At 43.0% G+C, this 24,859-nt stretch overlaps 1 pseudogene; it reads right to left on the bottom strand.

Moving 5' to 3' along the window:
* Window positions 1–15,791: 15,791 nt before the first annotated feature.
* LOC127328384 (uncharacterized) lies at window positions 15,792–23,961 on the bottom strand (annotated as a pseudogene).
* Between the last annotated feature and the right edge of the window lie 898 nt (window positions 23,962–24,859).

Below are 24,859 nucleotides of genomic sequence, written 5' to 3' on the forward strand. Positions count from 1 at the left end.
GTGCAGCAGGCACATCTTACACTCATAAACGTAGAGTAAAGCTCGCCTATAATCATGTAAGTACCTGCTGTTTTTTGTATATTGCTTAATGCAAACTTCTATATCTTGGACCTGTTTCTGTTTACAATTGGCCTCTCCTTCATGCAGAGGAGAAACAGTGAGGCACCAGGTTCTTCTGTCCAAGTACCCGATGAGGTCCGTGTGACTAAAAAAAAAGCTCACGTAAGTTCCCTGTTTTTTTTTTTTGGAATGTTAATTTACCTCCTGTGCATAGTTCAATTGCATCATTTTCTGTATGTTGCACTACCTAAGTTGCCTAATGGAATCTAATAAAATATAAACAATGACCATATGGAACATTGCACACTGCCTTTGACCCATCTGGCATCCGGCATGCCTGGGTATAAGTTACATGATTTGGCTATGTTAATACAAGTCCTGAAATTCTATTATGTTAATTTTTTGCCTGTTGCTTCATTGAGTTTGCCTGTTGTTCCATGGCTAGTGCATGAAGTTTGATAGAAATGATCCTAGCTGAAATGATGCACTTTGTGTTTTTTTATTGCTTTATTCCTAACCTAGCTTCCTATTCTACTTGAAACATGATTGCTTTATTCCTAACCTAGCTTCCTATTCTACTTGAAACATGGTGAAAAAATAGTTATATTACTTGTTTAAATGTCTAGCTTTGTTTTTCTGAGTCCCATTGACATGATGTGGTATATCCATATTCAAATGATCTGGCTGTTTATATAATACGCTCCATGTTCAATTGCTTCATTCAGTTTCTAGTAATCTATTATACATGATGCACATGGTGCTACTTGTTATATGCCCTTTTTTGTTTGAGTTTGATCATGAATTCAAGATTAAGCATTGCCTAAACGTTGACCAACGTAGGAAGATTCCCTCCCTTGTCTATACGTTGTGAGATAGATGATGAGACCTCTCTAGCAGCGAATTTATACGCGCTAGATAACACCCCGTTTAATTCGGTCCTGTTGGGACTCGAACCCGGGTGGGCTGGCTGCGCACTCGCAAGCCTTGCCACTGAGCTAGCACTCAGTTCTCAGATTAAGCAATGCCTCGTTATGCTTAATTTAAATGTTATGGCACTTCATACAAGCCATACAATTAATTGTTGCATTGACCTTCTGCGATGTCGAAGGCACTATCTGAGTCATGCTTAAATCAATCATACATTATTTTCCTAATAGTATCAAATCCAACATGCACATCTTTTGACTGTATTTGGCTATTTGCTAGATTTCTTCTGTGCAGTGACCTGGCTTCGTTATTGGGCACATGATGTCTAGTTGCTTGGTTCATTGTATACATCATCGCCATGATCTAGTTTGGTTTGTTCTAAGAGGCATGTGGCTTAACTGGTTTCTTTGTTGTATCTGCCCATGGTTCTTTCAAAATTATGTCAACAATGCTGTTTGTTTGCCTTGTATTGTATTGCATTTTAACTTGTTTTGTCTTAGTTTCAGCCTGCAAACAAAGCTGTAATGTCAGTAGGGACAACCCATTTATCAAGTGTTGCGGTCATTTCACAGAGCAACAGTGACAGTGGCACGTGCTCTCATTGGTCCACTGAGTCCGGTACACCAACCATTCCAGAAGAAATAGATGTACGAGGCTCTATTTTTGATTGCTTGTTGTGTTATATCAGCTCAATGATGTTCTTGAAATTGGAGGTCTTTTATTGCATCATATGATGTTGTAACTTGTTTTATCTAAATTTCAGGCTTCAAATAAAGCTACAATGCCAGAAGCAAGGGCCAATGCCTCAAGTATTGATGTTTCACAAAGCAGCAGTGAGAGTGCATATTGCTCGCATAGGCCCATGGTATCTATTGGTCAACTTAATCCGGCACAAAGAGATTTCGGGGATGCACTCCAAGAGGCAGTTGATATATTTGGGCGGGAAAACAAAGATGCTGATGAATTAATTGCCAAGACACGCCAAGAGATACATGAATTGAAAAATAGGCAAACTTTGACAGAAAATGTTCTAAAGAATCTCCTATGCACTTGTCATGGTAAGCCAGTTGTGATGTGTCTGGGAATTGAAGGTGTCTAAATTAACTTTGATTCTGTTGTTCAGTCAAGTGGACTGCTGATGCCAATGCTGTAACTAATTACTGCTCAAAATTTCGTTCAAAATTTCGTGGTCTGTAATAATTGCAAATTTTGTTGTTGTACTAAAATTAGATATGTTCCATGTGGCTGCTGTATTTTGTGTGAAATAATATCCTGATGTGTACTTCAATTAAACCATAAATCGACTGCATGCTGAAAATTTGAATCTGAGCGCACGTGTGAACTGTTTTCTGCTCGTAATGCAATAACGGCTGTTTCTTGGAAGGACTACGTACATGGGTGAAAAGTTAGAGAAGCTACAGTACTCTAACTTGAAGGTGAAAAGTTAGAGAAGCTACAGTACTCTAACTTTCCTTCCCCCAAACCATATGTCTAAAATCCAAATAATTTAAATTAATTTGCACAATACAAACTTGTGTCTTGCATTTGAAGTAATTACATGCAGAGAAAATTATGGTGTAATAAAATTTAGTTTAGTTTTTAAACATCTACAGTAATCACCTTTATTAGTTAAAGACAGTGCATAACCTTGTACTTATGCTACAGAAGCCTGACTTTGCTTCTTTATTTTTCCTGACTTAGCTCCTTCACGTTAGAGGATACGGTTCCCGTACATGGTAGCCCATTAATAATTATGCCTGCTAGCAAGATAGATGGTCCTTATTATAGTCAGGCATGTCAACTTGTATGATTAAAAGTAGTTCGTACACATTAAATCTACCATCTGCATTTTTCTCTGTAATAACTTTTCTTTTTACACAACTCAAAACTTGTCTGGCTAATATGAAATTTGAGATGGCAAAACCCGGGAAAGATAAAGATATCACCAAAAACTCTTTCCTGCGAAATGCTGGGTTTTGAATCCCAAGTCCAAGTCTTTCCCTGCTCAAGTTTTGGAGGAACAACTCCAAGTAGAACGAGTTGCAACAGCTATGCTAAGAACAAAAGTTGACATGTTGAGATCGAGATTAGAAGCATGTGATGCCCTACTGCACGAGGCCAATCAAGTTCGTTATAATCTCCCAAAGACTAAGAAAATGCCATAGATAATTGGAGATGAACACTAACATAGTGAGTACATTGGTGTTGTGAAATGTTTCCTTAGATTAAGGCACCGTTCAGACTTTTGTTGGTGGATGCATTTATCTGCGGTTGGGATCAACTTGGTAGTTGTTCCTGTGGATGTTATATAAATTAATTGCCTAGCCTTTTTTGAATCAGTTCGAACTTAAATGGTATCATAGCCAAGGTCTCAAGTTTGAATTGTCGAACGTGTGGTTTAATTTAATCTCTGTCAGGCGGCAAAATCTCCCACCAATCCTGAAATATTTCAAACGCATTTTTGAATGGGATTAAGAAGATAGATCATGATCATGGTAGTGACCTATATTCAACGTGATGATGATTTGATTTTGCACTCGGCCATGAACAGAGGTACTAGTACGGTGTCACAATTTTTTATCATTATACTTGTACCTTAGCGAAATTCAAAATCTCATAGCGGCAAAACTTCCCGCCCACAAAATACAAAAATTTCACACGCTTCCAAAATCCCATTCTACCCCTGTGGAGATGATGACAAAGTCGGTTGGTGAGGGGTTTGCCCGTCATTTTTTCGATCACCACCTCCCTAGCCCGGAAACCCTCCCAAAAAATACATTTCCTTCGAGTCTCTCATCTGAGACCACCCACCGGAACTTCTCAAGTCCCTCTCTCTACCACCTCCACGACCACCGCACCGGAACATCCCCGCCGGACTTCCCTGGCCTACCCGAGCCCTCGCGATCCTCGTCATCCGGCTGCCTGCCGGAGCCGCTTCATCGACGCCGTCATCAACCGGACCGGATCATCCCCGCCGAACCTCGAAACCATATGCTCATCCAGCGGTCTACCGCGATCGCTTCAGCTGCGGTATCGTCCACCCGCCGGGAGCCGCTTCGCCGGATCCGTCGTCCACCGCATCGGATCTTGCTCACCGACACCGCTGTGCATGAACCGGATCTGCTTCACCGGCGCCGTGCATGATCTAAACTCTTCTACTGTCGCTTTTCTATTGCTTGCCTGCAAGTTCTTGTTTAATCTTGGGGGAACCTGTTTGTGCTAACGACGCGCCGTTACGTTTTTGCAGATTAGATAAGTAACCATGAAGTGTAATGGCCGTCTCTCCAACCCCAAGTAGCACATGTAGCGTACTTCATCACCGGATCTATCAACCCCAGGAAGATCTGCTGTGACTCCCACAGAGTGCTTCTCCTAATGTAAGTCCCTTGTTTTAGCGCCATGTTCTGGGGTTCGATGCTTGTTTGTCCGAAGCTCTTTTAGTTCATTCCTAGCTATGACCGTAACACGTTGCTATTTTCTACTTCATTGCTAACTTTAAGCGATTGAACATTTTGGTTTGCATTCCCTGCTCTGTAGATGTAGCCATCATAACTTCTATCTTGCTCAGTCGTTGTTACAAAAATTATACTGTAGGTATTATAGTAACATCCTGCTATTATTTAGTTCATGGCCAATTTTAAGTAATTGCACATGTTGGTTCGCATTCCCTGCTCTATAGCTTTTGGCATCGTAACTTCTATATTTGGTTTACATTCCCTGCTCTGTAGATCTAGCCATCATAACTTTATCTTGCTCAGTCGTTGTTACAAAAATTATGGCCTGCTACTATGTTGTTTGTGCCAATTTTTTACTCCATGAACATGTTGGCTTGCATTCCCATAACTACAAGTGATGCCAATGTTTTGTATCTAGTTCATTGTAAGCTAACAAAGTAAGGACTTAGTTTGGCATGCTATCACTCGCTTATCTAGCCTCGTAGTACAAATAAACTTGTCATACTACTAGATAATAATTTTGCGTGCCATCTTGTTCTTCAAAAGCTGCATTATTGACTTGTTTCTCTCGACTTGGCATGACGCTCACATATGGAAAGCTGAACATATTGGTTTGCATTCCCTCTTATACAAGTTCACAGGTGATCCCACTATATTACGTATCTGGTCCATCCTAAGCTCCAGCATTAACTATCCTCCATGTGTTGCTCATTACAAGTTTATATCCCGAAACATCTTGATTTGCATCCCCTTCACTATAAGTTCAGGAGTATTATTTAGTTCACGGCCAAAATGAAGTAATTGCACTTGGCACATGTTGGTTCACATTCCCTCCTCTTTAGCTTTTGCCATCGTAACTTCTATTTTTGGTTTACATTCCCTCGCTCCGTAGATGTAGCCATCATAACTTCATCTTGCTCGATCGTTGTTACAAAATTTATCGCCTGCTACTATGTTGTTCATGCCAATTTTGTACTCCCTGAACATGTTGGTTTGCATGGGACTCGACAGTAGTAAGTCTATTTGTTTCATTCTAACATGCTCGTTATATTGGTCGTTGGTATGCGGCATGCACTCTTTGTTTGCTTATTGTGCGCATTACAATGATCTTGTTATAACGACGAAATGATGAGTTCCAAATTCTTTGCCAAACAATATTGTAGTGTCATTGCCTTTCCATTGTTGCTTTGTCTTAACTTGTAATGTCTTTGTTTCAGATATAGGTGCCGCATGGACAACTTAAAAGATTGCCGGATCGCTTCATTGTATTGCTAGGTTTAATTACCATTCAATTTCTCTGGGTTACGTAATATTTTTTTCAATGCCTTGCATGATGTAATATTTAGTTAGTTTTTATAGTTCTTTCGCGCATTTTTCCTTTGGTGCTTGTGGTAAGTGAGGCTATCCGACAGAAATCAATGCTGCGTAAATATTCTCAGTATCTAAATCACGAATTCCCATCCCTTAAACGGCCCAATTAAGCGAAATCACATATGTGCCTGCCCGCAAAATCCTAAAGCGCATATTATGCCGGCATATAAACAGCAACTAAACGGGCTGGCCCACTTACTTCTTGGGCCAGCCCATTTGATTTACGGTGGACCCCACACACTAATTGGGCTGGCCCACTTGCTTTAAGGTGGACCCCACCAACTACTGGGCCGGCCCACTAATTAGTTGGGCCAGCCCATTTGCTTTTTTGGAGGACCCCACATAATAAATGGGCCGGCCCTTTAAGAGGAAAGTGGGACCCACCTGTGTTTTTGGCCCGGCCCAATATCTTGTTGGGCCGGCCCACTTGCTATATTGTGGACCCCACATACTAGATGGGCCGGCCCTTTAACAGGAAAGTGGGGCCCACCTGTGCTTATTGGGCCGGCCCACTATCTTGTTGGGCCGGCCCACTTGCTCTATGGTGGTCCCACATGGTAAATGGGCCGGCCCTTTAAGTGGAAGGTGGGACCCACCTGTGTTTTTGGCCCGGCCCACTATCTTGTTGGGCCGGCCCACTTTCTATATGGTGGACCCCACATACCAAATGGGCCGGCCCATTAACAGGAAAGTGGGACCCACCTGTGTTTTTGGCCCGGCCCACAATCTTGGTGGGCCAGCCCACTGGCTATATGGTGGGCCCCACACACTAAATGGGCCGGCCCTTTATCAGGAAAGTGGGACCCGCCTGTGTTTTTGGCCCGGCCCACTATTTTGTTGGGCCGGCCCACTTGCTATATGGTGGACCCCACGTACTAAATGGGCCGGCCCTTTAACAGGATAGTGGGACCCACCATGTGTTTTTGGCCCGGCCCACTAGCTTGTTGGGCCGGCCCACTTGCTATATGGTGGACCCCACACACTAAATGGGCCGGCCTTTTAACAGGAAAGTGGGACCCACCTGTGTTTTTGGCCCGGCCCACTTGCTTTTTAGGCCGGCCCAGTTGCTGTAAGGTGGACCCCACATGTTAAATGGGCCGGCCCATTTAATTTTTGACCAGTCAACCTTAGAGGTTAGGCCCGGCCCACGTAACTAATGGACCAGCCCAGCTATATATATAGTTGACCGGTCAAACTATGTCATCTGGCCCGGCCCGCTTAAGACGTGGCAGGCCTCGTGTGGGCCTACCATCTACCACGGGGTTTCAGCCGGTTAACGCCGTTAACTGGCAGTTAACGGCGTCTGCCACGTGTCAGTTTGCATGACGTCAGCAGTCAACGGGCTCCCGAAAACACTTCCGCAACGGTCCGATTTTCCGTGGCGGAAGGGCGCCCAAGCGCGACGGACCGAAAAAATCGTCGTTGGACTTTGCCTGACGCAGTTTCCACAACAGAACCCATATCGTCGGGTTAGGCCCATAGGCGACGAAAAATACCCCTTAGCGGACGATTTTGAGACGTTGTCTATCAGAACTTTTCTTGTAGTGACTAGAGTAGCACATAGATGAATAGTGATACAAAACTCATATGAATCTCAATCATGTAAGGCAGCTCATGAGATCATTGTATTGAAGTACATAGGAGAGAGATTAACCACATAGCTACCGGTACAGCCCCGAGCCTCGATGGAGAACTACTCCCTCCTCATGGGAGCAGCAGCGGTGATGAAGATGGCGGTGGAGATGGCAGCGGTGTCGATGGAGAAGCCTTCCGGGGGCACTTCCCCGCTCCGGCAGGGTGCCGGAACAGAGACTCCTGTCCCCCAGATCTTGGCTTCGCGATGGCGGCGGCTCTGGAAGGTTTCGCGTACCGTGGCTTCCTCTGTAAGGGTTTTCGATGCAGGGGCTTTATATAGGCGAAAGGGCAGCCTCGGAGGGTCGAAGGGGCGACGACACCATAGGGGGGCGCGGCCCAGGCCCTGGCCACGCCACCCTATCATCTGGGCCCACCAGGGCCCTCCTCTGGTGGCTCTCGGGTGTTCTGGATGCTTCCGGGCAAAATAGGAACCTGGGCGTTGATTTCGTCCAATTCCGAGAATATTTCGTTACTAGGATTTCTGAAACCAAAAACAGCAGAAAACAGGAACTGGCACTTCGGCATCTTGTTAATAGATTAGTTCCAGAAAATGCACGAATATGACATAAAGTGTGCATAAAACATGTAGATATCATCAATAAAGTAGCATGGAACATAAGAAATTATCGATACGTTGGAGACGTATCAGCATCCCCAAGCTTAGTTCTGCTCGTCCCGAGCAGGTAAAACGATAACAAAGATAATTTCTGAAGTGACATGCCATCATAATCTTGATCATACTATTTGTAAACATATGTAATGAATGCAGCGATCAAAACAATGGTAATGACATGAGTAAACAAATGAATCATAAAACAATGACTTTTCATGAATAGTACTTCAAGACAAGCATCAATAAGTCTTGCATAAGAGTTAACTCATAAAGCAATAAATCAAAGTAAAGGTGTTGAAGCAACACAAAGGAAGATTAAATTTCAGCGGTTGCTTTCAACTTATAACATGTATATCTCATGGATATTGTCAACATAAAGTAATATAACAAGTGCAATATGCAAGTATGTAGGAATCAATGCACAGTTCACACAAGTGTTTGCTTCTTAATTAAGGTGGAGGGAGATACGTAAACTGACTCAACAATAAAAGTAAAAGAAAGGCCCTTCGCAGAGGGAAGCATTGATTGCTATATTTGTGCTAGAGCTTTGATTTTGAAAACATCAAGAGAGTATAAAAGTAAAGTTTTGAGAGGTGTTTGTTGTTGTCAACGAATGGTAGCGGGTACTCTTACCCCCTTGCCAGACAAACCTTCAAAGAGCGGCTCCCATTTTATTTTATTTTTGGGTGGCACTCCTTCCAACCTTTCTTTCACAAACCATGGCTAACCGAATCCTCGGGTGCCTACCAACAATCTCATACCATGAAGGAGTGCCTTTTTATTTTAGTTTTATTATGATGACACTCCTCCCCACCTTTGCTTTCTCAAGCCATGGCTAACCGAATCCTTCGGGTGCCGTCCAACAATCACATACCATGGAGGAGTGTCTATTTTTGTTAATTAATTTGGGACTGGGAATCCCATTGCCAGCTCTTTTTGCAAAGTTATTGGATAAGCGGATGAAGCCACTAGTCCATTGGTGAAAGTTGCCCAATAAGATTGAAAGATAAACACCACATACTTCCTCATGAGCTATAAAACATTGACACAAATAAGAGGTAATAACTTTTGAATTGTTTAAAGGTAGCACTCAAGCAATTTACTTTGGAATGGCAGGAAATACCATGTAGTAGGTAGGTATGGTGGACACAAATGGCATAGTGGTTGGCTCAAGGATTTTGGATGCATGAGAAGTATTCCCTCTCGATACAAGGTTTAGGCTAGCAAGGTTATTTGAAGCAAACTCAAGGATGAACCGGTGCAGCAAAACTCACATAAAAGACATATTGTAAACATTATAAGACTCTACACCGTCTTCCTTGTTGTTCAAAACTCAATACTAGAAATTATCTAGACCTTAGAGAGACCAAATATGCAAACCCAATTTTAGCAAGCTCTATGTATTTCTTCATTAATGGGTGCAAAGTATATGATGCAAGAGCTTAAACATGAGCACAACAATTGCCAAGTATCACATTATCCAAGACATTTTACCAATTACTACATGTAGCATTTTCCAATTCCAACCATATAACAATTTAACGAAGAGGAAACTTCGCCATGAATATTATGAGCTAAGAACACATGTTTTCATACGAACCAGCGGAGCGTGTCTCTCTCCCACACAAGGATGAACTTATTCAGAGAACTAAGATAACAAAACAAAAATAAAAGCACACACAGACGCTCCAAGTAAAGTACATAAGATGTGACCGAATAAAAATATAGTTTCAAGAGAAGGAACCTGATACTTTGTCGATGAAGAAGGGGATGCCTTGGGCATCCCCAAGCTTAGACGCTTGAGTCTTCTTGAAATATGCAGGGATGAACCACGGGGGCATCCCCAAGCTTAGAGCTTTCACTCCTCTTGATCATAGTATATCATACTCCTCTCTTGACCCTTGAAAACTTCCTTCACACCAAACTTCAAGCAAACTCATTAGAGGGTTAGTGCATAATCAAAAATTCACATGTTCAGAGGTGACACAATCATTCTTAACACTTCTGGACATTGCACAAAACTTCTGAAAGTTAATGGAACAAAGAAATGAATCCAACATAGCAAAAGAGGCAATGCGAAATAAAAGGCAGAATCTGTCAAAAACAGAACAGTCCGTAAAGACGAATTTAAAGATGGCACCAGACTTGCTCAAATGGAAAAACTCAAAACTAATGAAAGTTGCGTACATATCTGAGGATCACGCTCGTAAATTGGCAGATTTTTTTGAGTTTTCTACAGAGACCTGTGCCCAGATTCGTGACAGACAGCAATGCTGTTTCTGCGCAGCGATCCCAAATATAACATCAACTTTAACATAGAAACTTTACTTGGCACAAAAACATGATAAGGAGAGGTTGCTACAGTAGTAAACAACTTCCAAGACTCAACAAAATAAAAATTTCTGTAGTAAAATAAACACATGGGTTATCTCCCAAGAAGTTCTTTCTTTATAGCCATTAAGATGGGCTCAGCAGTTTTAATGATGCACTCGCAAGAAATAGAAGTTGAAGCAAAAGAGAGCATCAAGAGGCAAATTCAAAACACATTTAAGTCTAACATGCTTCCTATGCATAGGAATCTTGTAAATAAACAAGTTCATGAAGAGCAAAGTAACAAGCATAGGAAGATAAAACAAGTGTAGCTTCAAAAATTTCAGCACATAGAGAGGTGTTTTAGTAACATGAAAATTTCTACAACCATATTTTCCTCTCTCATAATAACTTTCAGTAGCATCATGAGCAAACCCAACAATATAACTATCACTAAAAGCATTCTTATCATGAGTCTCATGCATAAAATAATTACTACTCCCAACATAAGCATAGTCATTCTTATTAATTGTAGTGGGAGCAAATTCAACAAAGTAGCTATCAAATATAGGAGGTATATTGTAATCATAATCAAATTTATCCTCCATAACAGGTGGTAACAAAAGACTACTATCATTATAATCATCATAAATGGGAGGCAAAGTATCATCAAAGTAAATTTTCTCCTCAATGCTTGGGGGACTAAAAATATCATGCTCATCAAAGCCAGCTTCCCCAAGCTTAGAATTTTCCATAGCATTAACAACAATAGTGTTCAAAGCATTCATATTAATATGTTCCATGGGTTTTTTAATTTTCGCATCAAACCATCCATGTCTTAAATCAGGAAATAGAATAAAAAGCTCTTTGTTGTCCATTATGCCTAACTAGTGTAAACAAGAAACCAAATGTCGCAATTGCAGAGTCTAAAGAAAATAGCTTCGAGCACACACACAATGGCGCCAGAAAAGTACTGTTACCTGGAACCGAAGTATGAGTGCCTTTTACCTTTCCTCCCCGGCAACGGCGCCAGAAAAGTGCTTGGCGCGTAGTTGACGAGGGAGGAAAAGTGCTTAGTTGCCGGGCTTGCCAATGTGTGAGTGCCGTTTACCTTCCCTCCCCGGCAACGGCGCCAGAAAAGTACTTGATGTCTACGGGTGCTTCTATTCTTGTAGACAGTGTTGGGCCTCCAAGAGCAGAGGTTTGTAGAACAGCAGCAAGTTTCCCTTAAGTGGATTACCCAAGGTTTATCGAACTCAGGGAGGAAGAGGTCAAAGATATCCCTCTCATGCAACCCTGCAACCACAAAGCAAGAAGTCTCTTGTGTCCCCAACACACCTAATAGGTGCACTAGTTCGGCGAATAGATAGTGAAATACAGGTGGTATAAATAAGTATGAGCAGTAGTACGGCGCCAGAAAATAGCTCGCTGGCGTGCAGTTGATGGTAGTAATATTGTAGGAAGTAAACATGCAGTAGTAACGCAGCAGTAGTAACTCAGTAAAACAGTAACAAGCAGTGATAGCAGTATTTAGGAACAAGGCCTAGGGAATAGACTTTCACTAGTGGACACTCTCAACATTGATCACATAACAGAATAGATAAATGCATACTCTACACTTTTGTTGGATGATGAACACATTGCGTAGGATTACACGAATCCTCAATGCCGGAGTTAACAAGCTCCACAATAATGCTCATGTTTAAGTAACCTTAGAGTGCAAGATAGATCAACACAATTACACCAAGAACTAACATAGCATGCACACTGTCACCTTCACGCTTATGTAGGAGGAATAAATCACATCAATACCATCATAGCAATAGTTAACTTCATAATCTACAAGAGATCACAATCATAGCCTACGCCAAGTACTCACACGGTGCACACACTGTCACCTTTACACACGTGGAGGAGGAATAGAGTACTTTAATAACATCACTAGAGTAGCACATAGATGAATAGTGATACAAAACTCATATGAATCTCAATCATGTAAGGCAGCTCATGAGATCATTGTATTGAAGTACATAGGAGAGAGATTAACCACATAGCTACCGGTACAGCCCCGAGCCTCGATGGAGAAATACTCCCTCCTCATGGGAGCAGCAGCGGTGATGAAGATGGCGGTGGAGATGGCAGCGGTGTCGATGGAGAAGCCTTCCGGGGGCACTTCCCCGCTCCGGCAGGGTGCCGGAACAGAGACTCCTGTCCCCCAGATCTTGGCTTCGCGATGGCGGCGGCTCTGGAAGGTTTCGCGTACCGTGGCTTCCTCTGTAAGGGTTTTCGATGCAGGGGCTTTATATAGGCGAAAGGGCAGCCTCGGAGGGTCGAAGGGGCGACGACACCATAGGGGGGCGCGGCCCAGGCCCTGGCCGCGCCACCCTATCATCTGGGCCCACCAGGGCCCTCCTCTGGTGGCTCTCGGGTGTTCTGGATGCTTCCGGGCAAAATAGGAACCTGGGCGTTGATTTCGTCCAATTCCGAGAATATTTCGTTACTAGGATTTCTGAAACCAAAAATAGCAGAAAACAGGAACTGGCACTTCGGCATCTTGTTAATAGGTTAGTTCCAGAAAATGCACGAATATGACATAAAGTGTGCATAAAACATGTAGATATCATCAATAAAGTAGCATGGAACATAAGAAATTATCGATACGTTGGAGACGTATCACCCTTCTCCATCAGATCGATCTTTTGGTTGAAGTAGCTGTTAGCGTAGATCCTGCCACGCCCCGTCATGTCGTCTCGCTGGCAACATGCAAACGTAGCTTCCGAGCTGATTCTGGCAAGATGCAGAAGTATACGAACCGATGTACTAGTACAAGGTACTCTCACGTAACTAGCCAATCGATCTGAAAAACTAGCACAACTTTGCAAGTCGACGGAACAAGACACAAGATTTGTTTACCTCACGGTTGTTTTTGGATTTTATTTATAGCAGCAAAGACACGTACATGAATAGGAATAGCAAACCGACTCGACTAGACTTTCCTAGCTAGACTAAACCAAACGACTACAACTAGTACTAGGACACACTGCTGAAAATAATCCAACCGGTCTCAACTAGGACCCGGACAAGTTTGATTACTTTCCAACAATCTGTCCCTAATCTAAACTTGTCTAACATGTATCTGTACAGTCACTATCACCACGCAGGAAACATGCAATGCACCTCTTTTGCTCTGCAATGTTTTGCCACCGCCATTGCTCGGCCCCTGCCGCACTCGGTTCGCACCTATGTGCCACCGCTTTTGCTGGCATCCTCGCACTCGGTTCGCACTATACTCCTCTTGTACTTGCTTGCAGTAGCTTCTCCTTCTAATGCTTGCACACCTCCTCGCTTTACGGTACCTTTCACCTAGCACCGTCCGCCTTCGGCATCGCACCAAACCCTGCTGGCCGCAACCAGGACGCTCCACGAGAACATGGACACAACTCACGGAACACCATGCACACCTTAAACACTTTACTCGACGACACAACTACCTAATATTTTTTTTATTTTTTTATTTTTTCTTTCTTTCATTACTCAGCACTTAGAGCAATGCCGGTTCATCCTCAAAAACTTGATAGCAACCCGCCACGTTCTTCTTCTTCCAATCGATCCTCTTTTCAGGACACTCATGAGCATGATGTCCAAGTTCACGACACTTGAAGAACTCATCCTTGGATTTATCGCGGCAATCGACGCTCTCTTGCTATCCACTCAGATCTAGTCAAGAGAAGTTGCTCATCATCTTTTTCATCAGCGGAGCCTCGAATACGTTCCTCGTGAGCCTTCAACCTTCCAGTAACCTCTTCCATGGTCATCTTCTTGAGATTGCCAAATCGCTCTATTGCGGATGCAATCTCGAGAAACTTGGACGGCACGGCTCGGAGAAATTTCCTGACAGCGTTTGAATCCTCGAACTTTTCTCCAAGCAGACGTATTTCATTGTTGATGGTTGTCATCCTGAGAGCGAAGTCGTCAACTGATTCGGTGTTCTTCATCTGGAGCCTATCGAACTCGTACTTGAGCGCTTGCACCCTCACTTCCTTGATGCGATCGTCTCCCAACCGATTTGTCTTAATCGCCTCCCAAGCTTCCGCGAAAGTCTTCTTCTCAGCGATTAAGGGAATCAAATCTTCTGGGAGACCTTGATAGATGGCCGTCAAAGCTCTCTGATCCATCGTCTCATCAACGGCCTTGCCATCCTCCGGCTCCACTGCATTCCAGATTTTTGCACCGCGCATCAACGCTTTCATCTTGATCGCCCAAATCGAGTAGTTGTTCTTCATCAGCATTGGAACTTGGCCAAACATGATACCTCCGTCCGCAGCCATGATCTTAGTCGGCGCTCCTCCCGACGACGTCGAACCCGGCAGCTCTGATACCAATCGTTAGCGTAGATCCTGCCACGCATGTCACGTCGTCTCGCCGGCAACACGCACACGTAGCTTCCGAGCTGATTCCGGCAAGATGCACAAGTATACGAACCGATGTACTAGTACAAGCTACTCTCCCGTAACTAGCCAATCGATCTGAAAAACTAGCACAACTTTGCAAGTCAATGGAACAGACACAAGATTTGTTTTCCTCAGCCCGTAAGCTTCATCGGTTGTTTTTGGATTTTATTTATAGCAGCAGAGCTGCTTGACACGTACAGGAATAGGAATAGCAAACCGACTCGACTAGACTTTCCTAGCTAGACTAAACCAATCGACTACAACTAGGACTAGGACACATTGTTGAAAATAATCCAACCGGTCTCAATTAGGACCCGGACAAGTTTGATTACTTTCCAACAGTAGCTATAGCATGCAATTCAGCAAGATTTGGTCTAGATATACATGTGTCTAGACGCGTTTTATTGTATAGGTTCGCTTATTCTGAAAAAAAAGCTACATCACTTAATTTAAAACTGGCAGTATTAGTCACAGCCACGACCATATGGCTCACGAATTCCCTGCTTCCTCTCACCTACTTTTGTTTTATGATGTCCTTCATGTTGCCACCGACGCCTAGTATTAATCAAGAAACTCTTATATGGAGCAAGAGGTGGATGAAAGCAAAGCGAACAAATTATGTGAAAACTTAAGAAACCATCTAGTAAGTCTAACACAAAATTAAAATGTTGGCAAAATTCACCCACATACTCCAAATACTCCAAATTAATGTTTGGATATATATACATTGAGAAAAATTCTGTTATATCAGTAAAGTATATGTGTAAAGTCTTACATCCCTCTAGATGCAAACATTATTTTTGTTGCTCTCATGATGGCACACAATGTTAACATATTAAGACAAATGAACTATGTAGTATCAACTCTAAATTCATGAGATCATAACTTAATTATTGTTATGCGGAAGTTAATAAACGTGTTCACAAGTCTCAATATAGACTAGTAGCCACACACAATCTGAATGCATGTTCACCCGGCATTGTTGATGCATCGTAGTCACTCGTGCCCCATGAGTTCTTTTGCTCTGGCCACAAGAGAAGAGATAGGAATGTTATGCTCCATGACTCCTGCATCACCCAAGAAGAACCTGTAATTTTCCGCCCTAGAAGGTGTACGCTCTACCATTAGCAGTGTTTCCATCATCCAACATTTGTTGAAATAGCTAGCATAACTAGGACTGTACTCCGTCATGTATATAGCATGTTCAATTATCACCCTTCTGATTCCGGGACAATAACCAGTGGGCATCATATTTGCATTGAGTGCATCGACAAGCTTCTTTACAAATCTTTCCATAATCAGACCATCCTGGAGCTCTCGGACAAATTCTTCAGGAATGACATTACATATTTGTGAACTAAGGCCAACAAGGACTTCTAGTTCTGCCCCTTCAGCATCCATTATTTCTTCCAAGACCTGTAGCGGAAAAGCTAAGTTTTGCAAGCCATGATTATCATAAGTATAATATCGCAGACTTCTCTATTACATTGGCACCTTTTGGTTAAGTGGTAAACCATGATGATGCCATATATTGCCGGTTATTTGCTTATTTGTGTTATGTACATAATTAATTCAGTAGCTCTTACATATGACTTTCATCTTTTACGTCGCAAAAGAAAAGACTTGTATCTTTTAAATTAATCATTTACATGTTAATATGTCATTAACTTAAAATGTCATGAATTCTATACATGTCTCTGCAATGAAATGTCCTTAGCTAGAGAAAATGTTTGTAATTTTCCATGACAATTTGCGAGAAAGAAAATAATTTAATAGCAGTAAAACTATAATATCTACATCTAATATTGTACTTGTAACTTACATTTGCAGGGCTCACCTCTCGCAAGATATAGGATAGATCTTTCAGTTCTGAGTGGTTGAGCTCAGGTCGAGCATGCAGACACAAACTTCGCAATAGGCTAGCTGCTACATACCTGCACCTATCACCATGCATCATAAATGTCAGTTCCTTGATAAATAGATACTCTGGTTCTGCCAACATAATCAAACAATTATTGGCACTTTCAATTGCCAATACTGCCAGTGCTTGGCCAGCTATCTCTCGTAGAAAGTGATCTGAATCTGTACTTGAGGCTGCATCTCGGCTAAGAAATGTCTGCATCAATCTACTAATGATTACCCGGATTTTCCCTATTTCTTCTCTTCTGTTTGCATCCATGGCAATGTCTCTTATGATTTCTGCTGTTAGCTCTATAAGTTCTTGGCTGCTCCCACCGTCATCTAAAATCTCTGCAAGATTGCTCAAAAGGAAGGGATGTTCTGAAATCTTCTGACGCAAAATTACACCAAGTTTTCCTTCAGTATTTACAAGTTTTCTCAGCAACTTCAGTGATGAACTTTTCAGCAGTTTCTGGTGCGTTTCATTAATATTTGTCATATTAGTTCTGTTAGTTGTGAACTCTATGACCTTCGATATGAGGCCTGTCGATCGGCTGATTTCCATGCGGTTTTCAGGATCAAAGCTGGCGAGCTTCTCAAGAATCAACATGCCGTCTACAGGTAGGAGATCCCGATCCATCGATGGCTTCTCCTCTGGAACGTTAACATACCACCATTCCGTAATCTGCTTCCAGCATCTGAGTGTACACGAGTTTTGTTCACCCACGCTAGGTGGCTCCTCCCTAGGAATCATACAATATGTTACCATCTGTTTCAACCATTGAATCATGGGGGAGCTCTCTTTGTCCCCACCAACTTGCTGAATCGGGCCATCTTGTTTTGCCTCTAGACTACCAATGTCCATAAGCGGATCCTTTATTTTCTGCCGGTGAACAGTGTCCAAAAGCGAGGCTATGAGCTGCATTGCCCCAGGAACATGGACAACTAGGAGGCTATCAGCAAGATCTGCCGTGACCTTGGCGGCAAATGATCTAATATCTTTCTCTGCTTCACTTGTCCAACGCAACATGTTGAACAAAGAGGTCACTGTCTTCGTGGAAGTGGTGAGTCTCAAGGTGGCTTTTGTCTTGTAGGGCTCGTTATTCAGAAAGTTGTGTAGCATTTGAAGCCCATAGAGACGCATCTTGGGTGAATCTGACTTTAAAGAATCCATTGCAAAGGTGATGAGGCTCATCTTTTTTTGAGAAAGTACAGCTTCCCCCATGCATTTGTCATAGGCATATGCATAGTACAGATTGACGTACTTCATTCCCAAGGGACCTGTAAATCCAGCATGACGGACGAGGGATCTCCGGAGGATGGCCGAAAATACTTCAAGAATGCATGCAACTGCATAGAGTATTCCTTGGCCAAGTAACATCACATAGAAGATATTGAGAGATGCCAAAAGATTTACATTGTCCCTCAGGTTGGTCTTGCCATCATGTTGCCCATGACCATAATAGTGGTGTTGTGTGAGGCGCAACAGTGCCAACAAGATGCGCAATATTGCTGCTGGCATCTGGAGGTTGCCAAATGACACTATTGCTAGAGCACACAATTCGATCGTGATCATTGAAATCCGATAGAGGCCTTCAAAAGTGAATACCCACATTGTCATTGCAGCGAACATGCAAATGTTCATAATAACTCGACGCCAAATTACTATCTTGCTGCCGAGAGCCCAATCTACTATTTTGATGATACTTGGAAATTGCAACCTTGTGATTGTTAGTAGGAGTACAGCACCAAACAGTACCAGGTAAATTGTTAGCTTGACGGGTGTGTTTTTTAGATCAAGTCTGTGAATCTTGGTACTAGCATCGACCTTATATAGTGTAGAGGGAGCAAGCAATACGATTGCAACCATTGGGCTCCATAAAGATACCGCATGCCGTAGCAGGCTAAATACGAGTCTTGCAGTTCTCGGAAATAGAAATGGGCCAGTTGCAAGTATTGCCAACAGTATGGGCGGTACTCCTCTTCTGGCAGTATTCCATATTGCCGTGCATGCTAGAACATCCGAAAAAAATACAAGCAAGATCAGGCCATTCCAGCCAAAAGACCTGAAAGCACCTCTCGTGCGGAAGAACAATTGGTAATCTGGCCTGTTGCTGCGACTGAACATCCTGTAGTACATACATATAAGCCATAATTATTAACTAAATAATAAAAAAGGGAACTACCTAATACTGAAAGCTCCCGCATATTACAGAGTTTGGACAAGAATATTTCTAGGCAGCCGAAACATATAGTCCATGAATCAAGACTACACATGTGTATCTAAATTACCATGGACCACCATGGAACAAACTATAAATGTAGGAAATGTTCTTTGAGTTATCAGAGATACTCTTAGGTAAGAGCATCTTTAACTAATGCCTTACAATTAGTTAGAGGAGTAAAATTTATGTTTTACACTCCTCTAACCGGCACCTATCAGAATCCTTATAACGGTTAGCGGAGTAAAAAATATACTTGACCGTGCCACGCTCCTCTATATTTACTAGACTAAGTAGTGGTTGATCATCCCCAAACAGAAATTCATGCACTAGCCATTTGAACCAAAAGTCCGAACTGATGGAAAGGGCTAGGCAATCTACTTACACTTCACAACATCCCCACTCGCGTGTGACGGGAGAAGAGAAAGTCAACACGTGAAAGAAGAAGAGCACACCGAAACAGGGCATCAGCGGTGGCTAAAGAGGGGGGCAACAGCAATTTTTAGGCTTAATTACGAAAACCATGTGAAAGCCAGGATTTGAACTCGAGACCTGGGGCTCTGATACCATGTTAGGGCAATATACTTGTTGTATTACCAGGGGGCCAAAGGCCACAATATATAGTACATGTACAGGTGCACATATGCAGAAAGCCCCCTAACATATGGGGAAACTACAATATACAGATATATACATCTAACAGGGACGACGCCATCACGAAGCCAACCCATCCTATGCGAATTGGTGGTACACATATCAACTTGTGCTTGGCATCCTCGGGTCCATGTCCGAGGATATCCTCGACCAGATGGTGGGGTGGACCACCACCGCCGTGTTTTCCGCCCAGAATTGGGCCAGTGTTCGTCAAATCCGTCGTCAACTCACGAAGATGAAGAAGAAGGACCTTTGCTGATCAATGCTTCAACAAGATGAAAGGCTTTGCTGATGCCCTCGCCATGGTCGTCAACCCTGATGATGAGCTGATTGACTACATAGTTCTCGGGTTTGGATCACAGTTTGAATCCCTACAATCCTCGCCGACTGTCCTCAACGCCTTCGGCCAGCCTCTCTCTGTTTCTTATTTCTATTCCATGCTATTGTCGTGTGAGTACATTCATGAGCAGAACACCCAGGCTAGCGAATTCTCCACCTCCGCGAACAATGTCACCCGGCGCCGTGATACTGGACGCGGTGGCCGACCATTCGGCACCAACACTTCTCACGATCGTGGTACCAAGCCAGAGGGCAGCAAGGAGGTGGTGGTGGAAACCGCTATGGTGATGGCCAACAAGGAGTCAACCATGGCAACCGCAATGGCTGCAGTGGTGGCTGCTGCAATGGCCGCTTTTGTCCGCAGTACCAAATCTACAATAATTGGGGACATCAGGCCCTCACTTGTAGAAATTGTTTCAACCAGGTTTTTCAAGCCAATGATCAGCGTTCCGGAAGCTCGGCTACCACCTACTATGATGAGCGTCCATGGTTCATGGATAGGGGGACCACCGATCACCTCACCAATGACATAGAAAGGATGAATGTGCAGTACGTGTAGCGCTACAATGTCAAGTATCAAGTTCAACTCGTCAATGGTACATGTTTGATTATTGCACATGTTGGTAATTCTTGTTTAGTTGGTCCTTCGCAAACACTTGCCTTGAAAAATGTTCTCCATTTTCCTGATATTAGGAAAAATTTGCTCCCCATTTATCATCTTGTTTTTGACAATGATATCTTCACTGAATTTCATAAATATTTTTCCTATGTCAAGGACAAGGTCACAAGGCCAAGGGGAACATCATTCTTCGCGGTAGGAGTTGTGGTGGCCTCTACCATCTCCCTCTTAGTCGAGTTCTTCCTCATGGGCGGCATGCATGTTCCAACGTCAAGTTTTCGTCTTCCCAATGGCATCAGTGTCTCGGTCATCCTTCGAATAACGTAGTCTAAAATATTGTCAAGTCTACTAACTTATCATGCTCCCCAAAATCTGAGTCATATGTGTGTGATGCTTGTCAATATGCTAAAAGTTATCAATTACCATATAGTTATTCATCTTGTGTTTCCACCTCTCCACTTGAGCTTATTCATACTTATGTTTGGAGCCATGCGTTACCTTCTTCTGGAGGTTTATGATATTATGTTAGTTTTATTGATGAATACAATCACCATTGTTCGTCTTGTGCTCTCCCTTGCTGTGTCTCGTGGTTGGTGTCCTCGTCAGATTGATGTCAGTAATGCCTCCTCCATGGCTTTATTGAGGAAGACTTCTATATGCTGCAGCCTCCTAGTTTTGAGGATTCTCAGCATCCACGACGTGTCTGCAAACTTCAGCGGGATTTATATGGTCTTAAGCAGTCTTCCTGATCTTGGTATGCTCGTCTCATTGATATGCTCCTTCAGCTTGGCTTTGTTTCCAACACGGCTGACATGTCTCTTTTTACTTTTGATTAGTAGGGAGTCACATCCTATATGCTTGTGTATGTTGATGATATTGTTCTTGTTGGCTCGTCTATTTCATTTGTTGAGCATCTGGTTTACACTCTCTCGTAGTTTTTCTATCAAGAATCTTGGTCGTCTAGAATATTTTCTTGGTATTGAGGCTGCCTATCATTCACAAGGGATGATTCTAACTCAACATAAGTATGCATTGGATCTTTTGCACCGCACCAACATGGAGCAATGTTGTTTTGTCACCACACCAATGTCCGCTACCGGTCGGCTTTCTCGGAATGTTGGTGACCCACTTGGTACCGATGTTGCCTCCTGGCATTGCCAGTCTTCTTGGCGGCCTTCAATACATTACCTTGACGCACCCTGACTTATCTTTTGCGGTGAACAAAGTCTGTCAGTTTTTGTCACAGCCGACAATGGTCCATTATGAGGCGGTCAAGAGGATCATGTGTTATGTGTCAGGCCGGCAATCCTGCCCATGGGTCTGGGCGCTGATGGGCACCCAACCCAAATGGGTAGGGTATGGGTCAACAACATTGCCCATGGGTCTTACCCACTGATTAGTCATGGGTAAGGTATGTGTACAAGGTTATGATGTGGGTTACCCGATGGATCGCCAGATTAACACTGATAATTAAATAGATAGTTTATTCTAGTGTTAATTGATATCAAATATAAAAGCCAACACCCAACGGCTAGGTAGCATACTTGCAATAGCAGTAAAAAAACATAGAATGCCCTGCTAACCGGACCATACGAACACAACTAGACCTTTGGATATCTCCCACCTTTCATATTCACACGTTTCTTTTTGGGCCAAAGCTTCTACCGATCCATGCAAAATACGACTACTAAATTCATAGTCTCTAGTACAAACTACATATTTTCTGTCGACCGAGAGAACTATATCATGATACGTTGTACTTATTTTTTTATCGATTGCTCCTTATCTACTCGCCTATCTACTCCTTGTTTCCCTTTTATCAGTAGCGGATAAATACTTTCTAGGAGACACATCATCACTCAAGTTGCATAAAAAATGGCAAGAAAATATATGGACGCACTTGTATATGGTAATATGGCTCGATATGGATGTTCGGGATTCGCAGCAGGAACAAAAGTACCTCACACTAACAGATAGATGGTGGTTTGAATGATCCTTTCCACTTTCTCTTTCTCTCAAACACCCCCTTTAATCTAGTTAGTACCTCTAGATCTTAAGCACAAAACGAAAATTATGTGAGTAGCCTCAGCCATTTGCCTATGCAAAAATTTAGGAGGAGAGGAGAGCTATTTGTCAGAATTTAGAAGAGGATCAAAGAACATATGCGACCTCTTAAACAAGTGTATGATAGGGACGATTATTATCGTTGACAACCAGAGAAGAGCGAGAATGGTACAATCGGTGCAGCCTTTTTTTTCGATACGGAGAGAAAAACCCGGCCTCTGCATCAAGCCATCAATAGAGATGCACACATCTATTTAAAATGGGGAGAATTTCACTTCCCGGCCTCTGCATCAACTAGAGATGCACACATCTATTAAGCATGAGTACTAAGATTTTTAATCTTGTTGAAAATTAAAGCATAGTCCTCAAGATAAATTGCAAGAGTACCAGATCTAGCCTGGGCATCAAGTATAAATAGGAACCTAAATTCGCGTTCGTAATAATTTGAAGTCAGGTGCTGGGTTCGTACATCTACTCCCCCAACTAGTTGAGCTAAGCTCACTTCCCCAAGCGGTGCGGACTTAATACTTGTGTCCTCGATAAGGCAAACGAGCTGCGACATTGTTCTTTTAGGAAGTCGAGGAATCAGGGAACGGTTGAGTCAAGTTTAAGACTGCTCATAGTGGGAGTAACTTAGCTAGTAACATCACACAACCCAAGGCATTTTGGTGACATGGCATGACAATGAATGAAGAAAGAGAGTGAGGTGGTAACTAGCTATGTTACCATAACATCACACACCCCAAGATAAGATGAGTATATACCATAGTAAATAACACAATGCATGACACTACATATAAGTTACTACCCACTATGAAGGTAGTAACTTAGCTAGTAACATATGCCATGTTACTAGTCTAAGTTACTCCCCACTATGATTAGCCTAAGGCATTGTGCAAGTATGCTACTACTATACACCTCGGAGACTAGTGCGCGCTTATAATTATTGCCACAAATGCTAAACTAGGGAGTAAAAATAAGTTCGCTCCTATTTTTGAAAATAAACCAATCGAAGAGCTCTGTTTTAAGTTAATAATAAAGCCCAAGAGACGGCAAGCACAACATCCATCGTGCTACTTTTTACTCACCTCATCGCTTCTAGGAAAACTATGACTGTCGAGAACCAGAAATCCTTGCCGATCAGCTCCGTCGGGTAGCCGCCGAGCAGGACGACGGTGGCCCAGGTGAAGGCCAGCGTGCCCAGCGCGTTGCCCGTCCTCTCAATCAGCGTGACCAAGTGCACGAAGTGATTCAGCGTTCTCTCCGGCGCGGCGGACATGCCGTTGCCGGCTTGAGCCGCCGGTGCTGGCATCTGCATGCGGTGCTCTGCGACATTCGCCATTCGCTTCGTCGAAGCTAGTGCGCGACCTCGGCGAGCAATGGATCATCTATATAACCGCGGTGCGAACAAACACGCAAGAGTACACGTACACGCAAGAGTACGCCGTTGAATCTGCAGCAAACTCAACTAATAAACCAACCAAAGACTGCAGGTTTCTTGTGGTCATCATTGTCAGGTGTCAACTGCCAGCCCTTGTTTTGCCGATATGTTTAGTTCTAATCAAGGCTCGTACGCATTACTTTACCACGGACATCAGATCGAAAATTCCACGACTGTTCTGTCTTAACAAATCCGTACACAGTATGTCAGTATGTGTAACTGGGTTCATGGATACGGGAGTTGACTTGATCCACAACAAGCTAACCAAACCAGCGAAAGCCCACATTATTCTTTCACCGTTGCTTGGCCAGCACAAACATTCGGCGACCACTCCAACTGGTTAGGGCTCGATTTTTTTTTTGAAATGGGGAAAATCACCCCGGCTTTATGCACACGGCCATTTATTAAAAACTAGGTTTAGTACAAATTTTACAACTCAAGCATCAGCTAGGATTGATACAAAAATCAACCAGCGAAAAACGCAAACTACTGGGAGTAACCATCAAAGTAATCTCCTAGTATGACGCCAGCCAGCCTGGCACCAGATATCCTGAGCGACCATCTGGAGCCGTGTGCATCCAGAAACCATGGCATCCCGCTGTAGGAGAGCCCAAAGCTGGACCCAATGAGACACCATATGGATAACCTGCAAGAAATGAAAAGAAATTTTTTTTGTTAAAGCTAATATCATTTCTGGCCTTCCATATAGACCAACATAAGGCAGAAACCTCAATCCGGATAAAAGTCTTAGATTGTCTATCTACTCCATTCAACCAATTACCAAACATATAGTAGTATT

Source organism: Lolium perenne, chromosome 2 (genome assembly GCF_019359855.2).
Source record: "Lolium perenne isolate Kyuss_39 chromosome 2, Kyuss_2.0, whole genome shotgun sequence".
Lineage (NCBI taxonomy): Eukaryota > Viridiplantae > Streptophyta > Magnoliopsida > Poales > Poaceae > Lolium > Lolium perenne.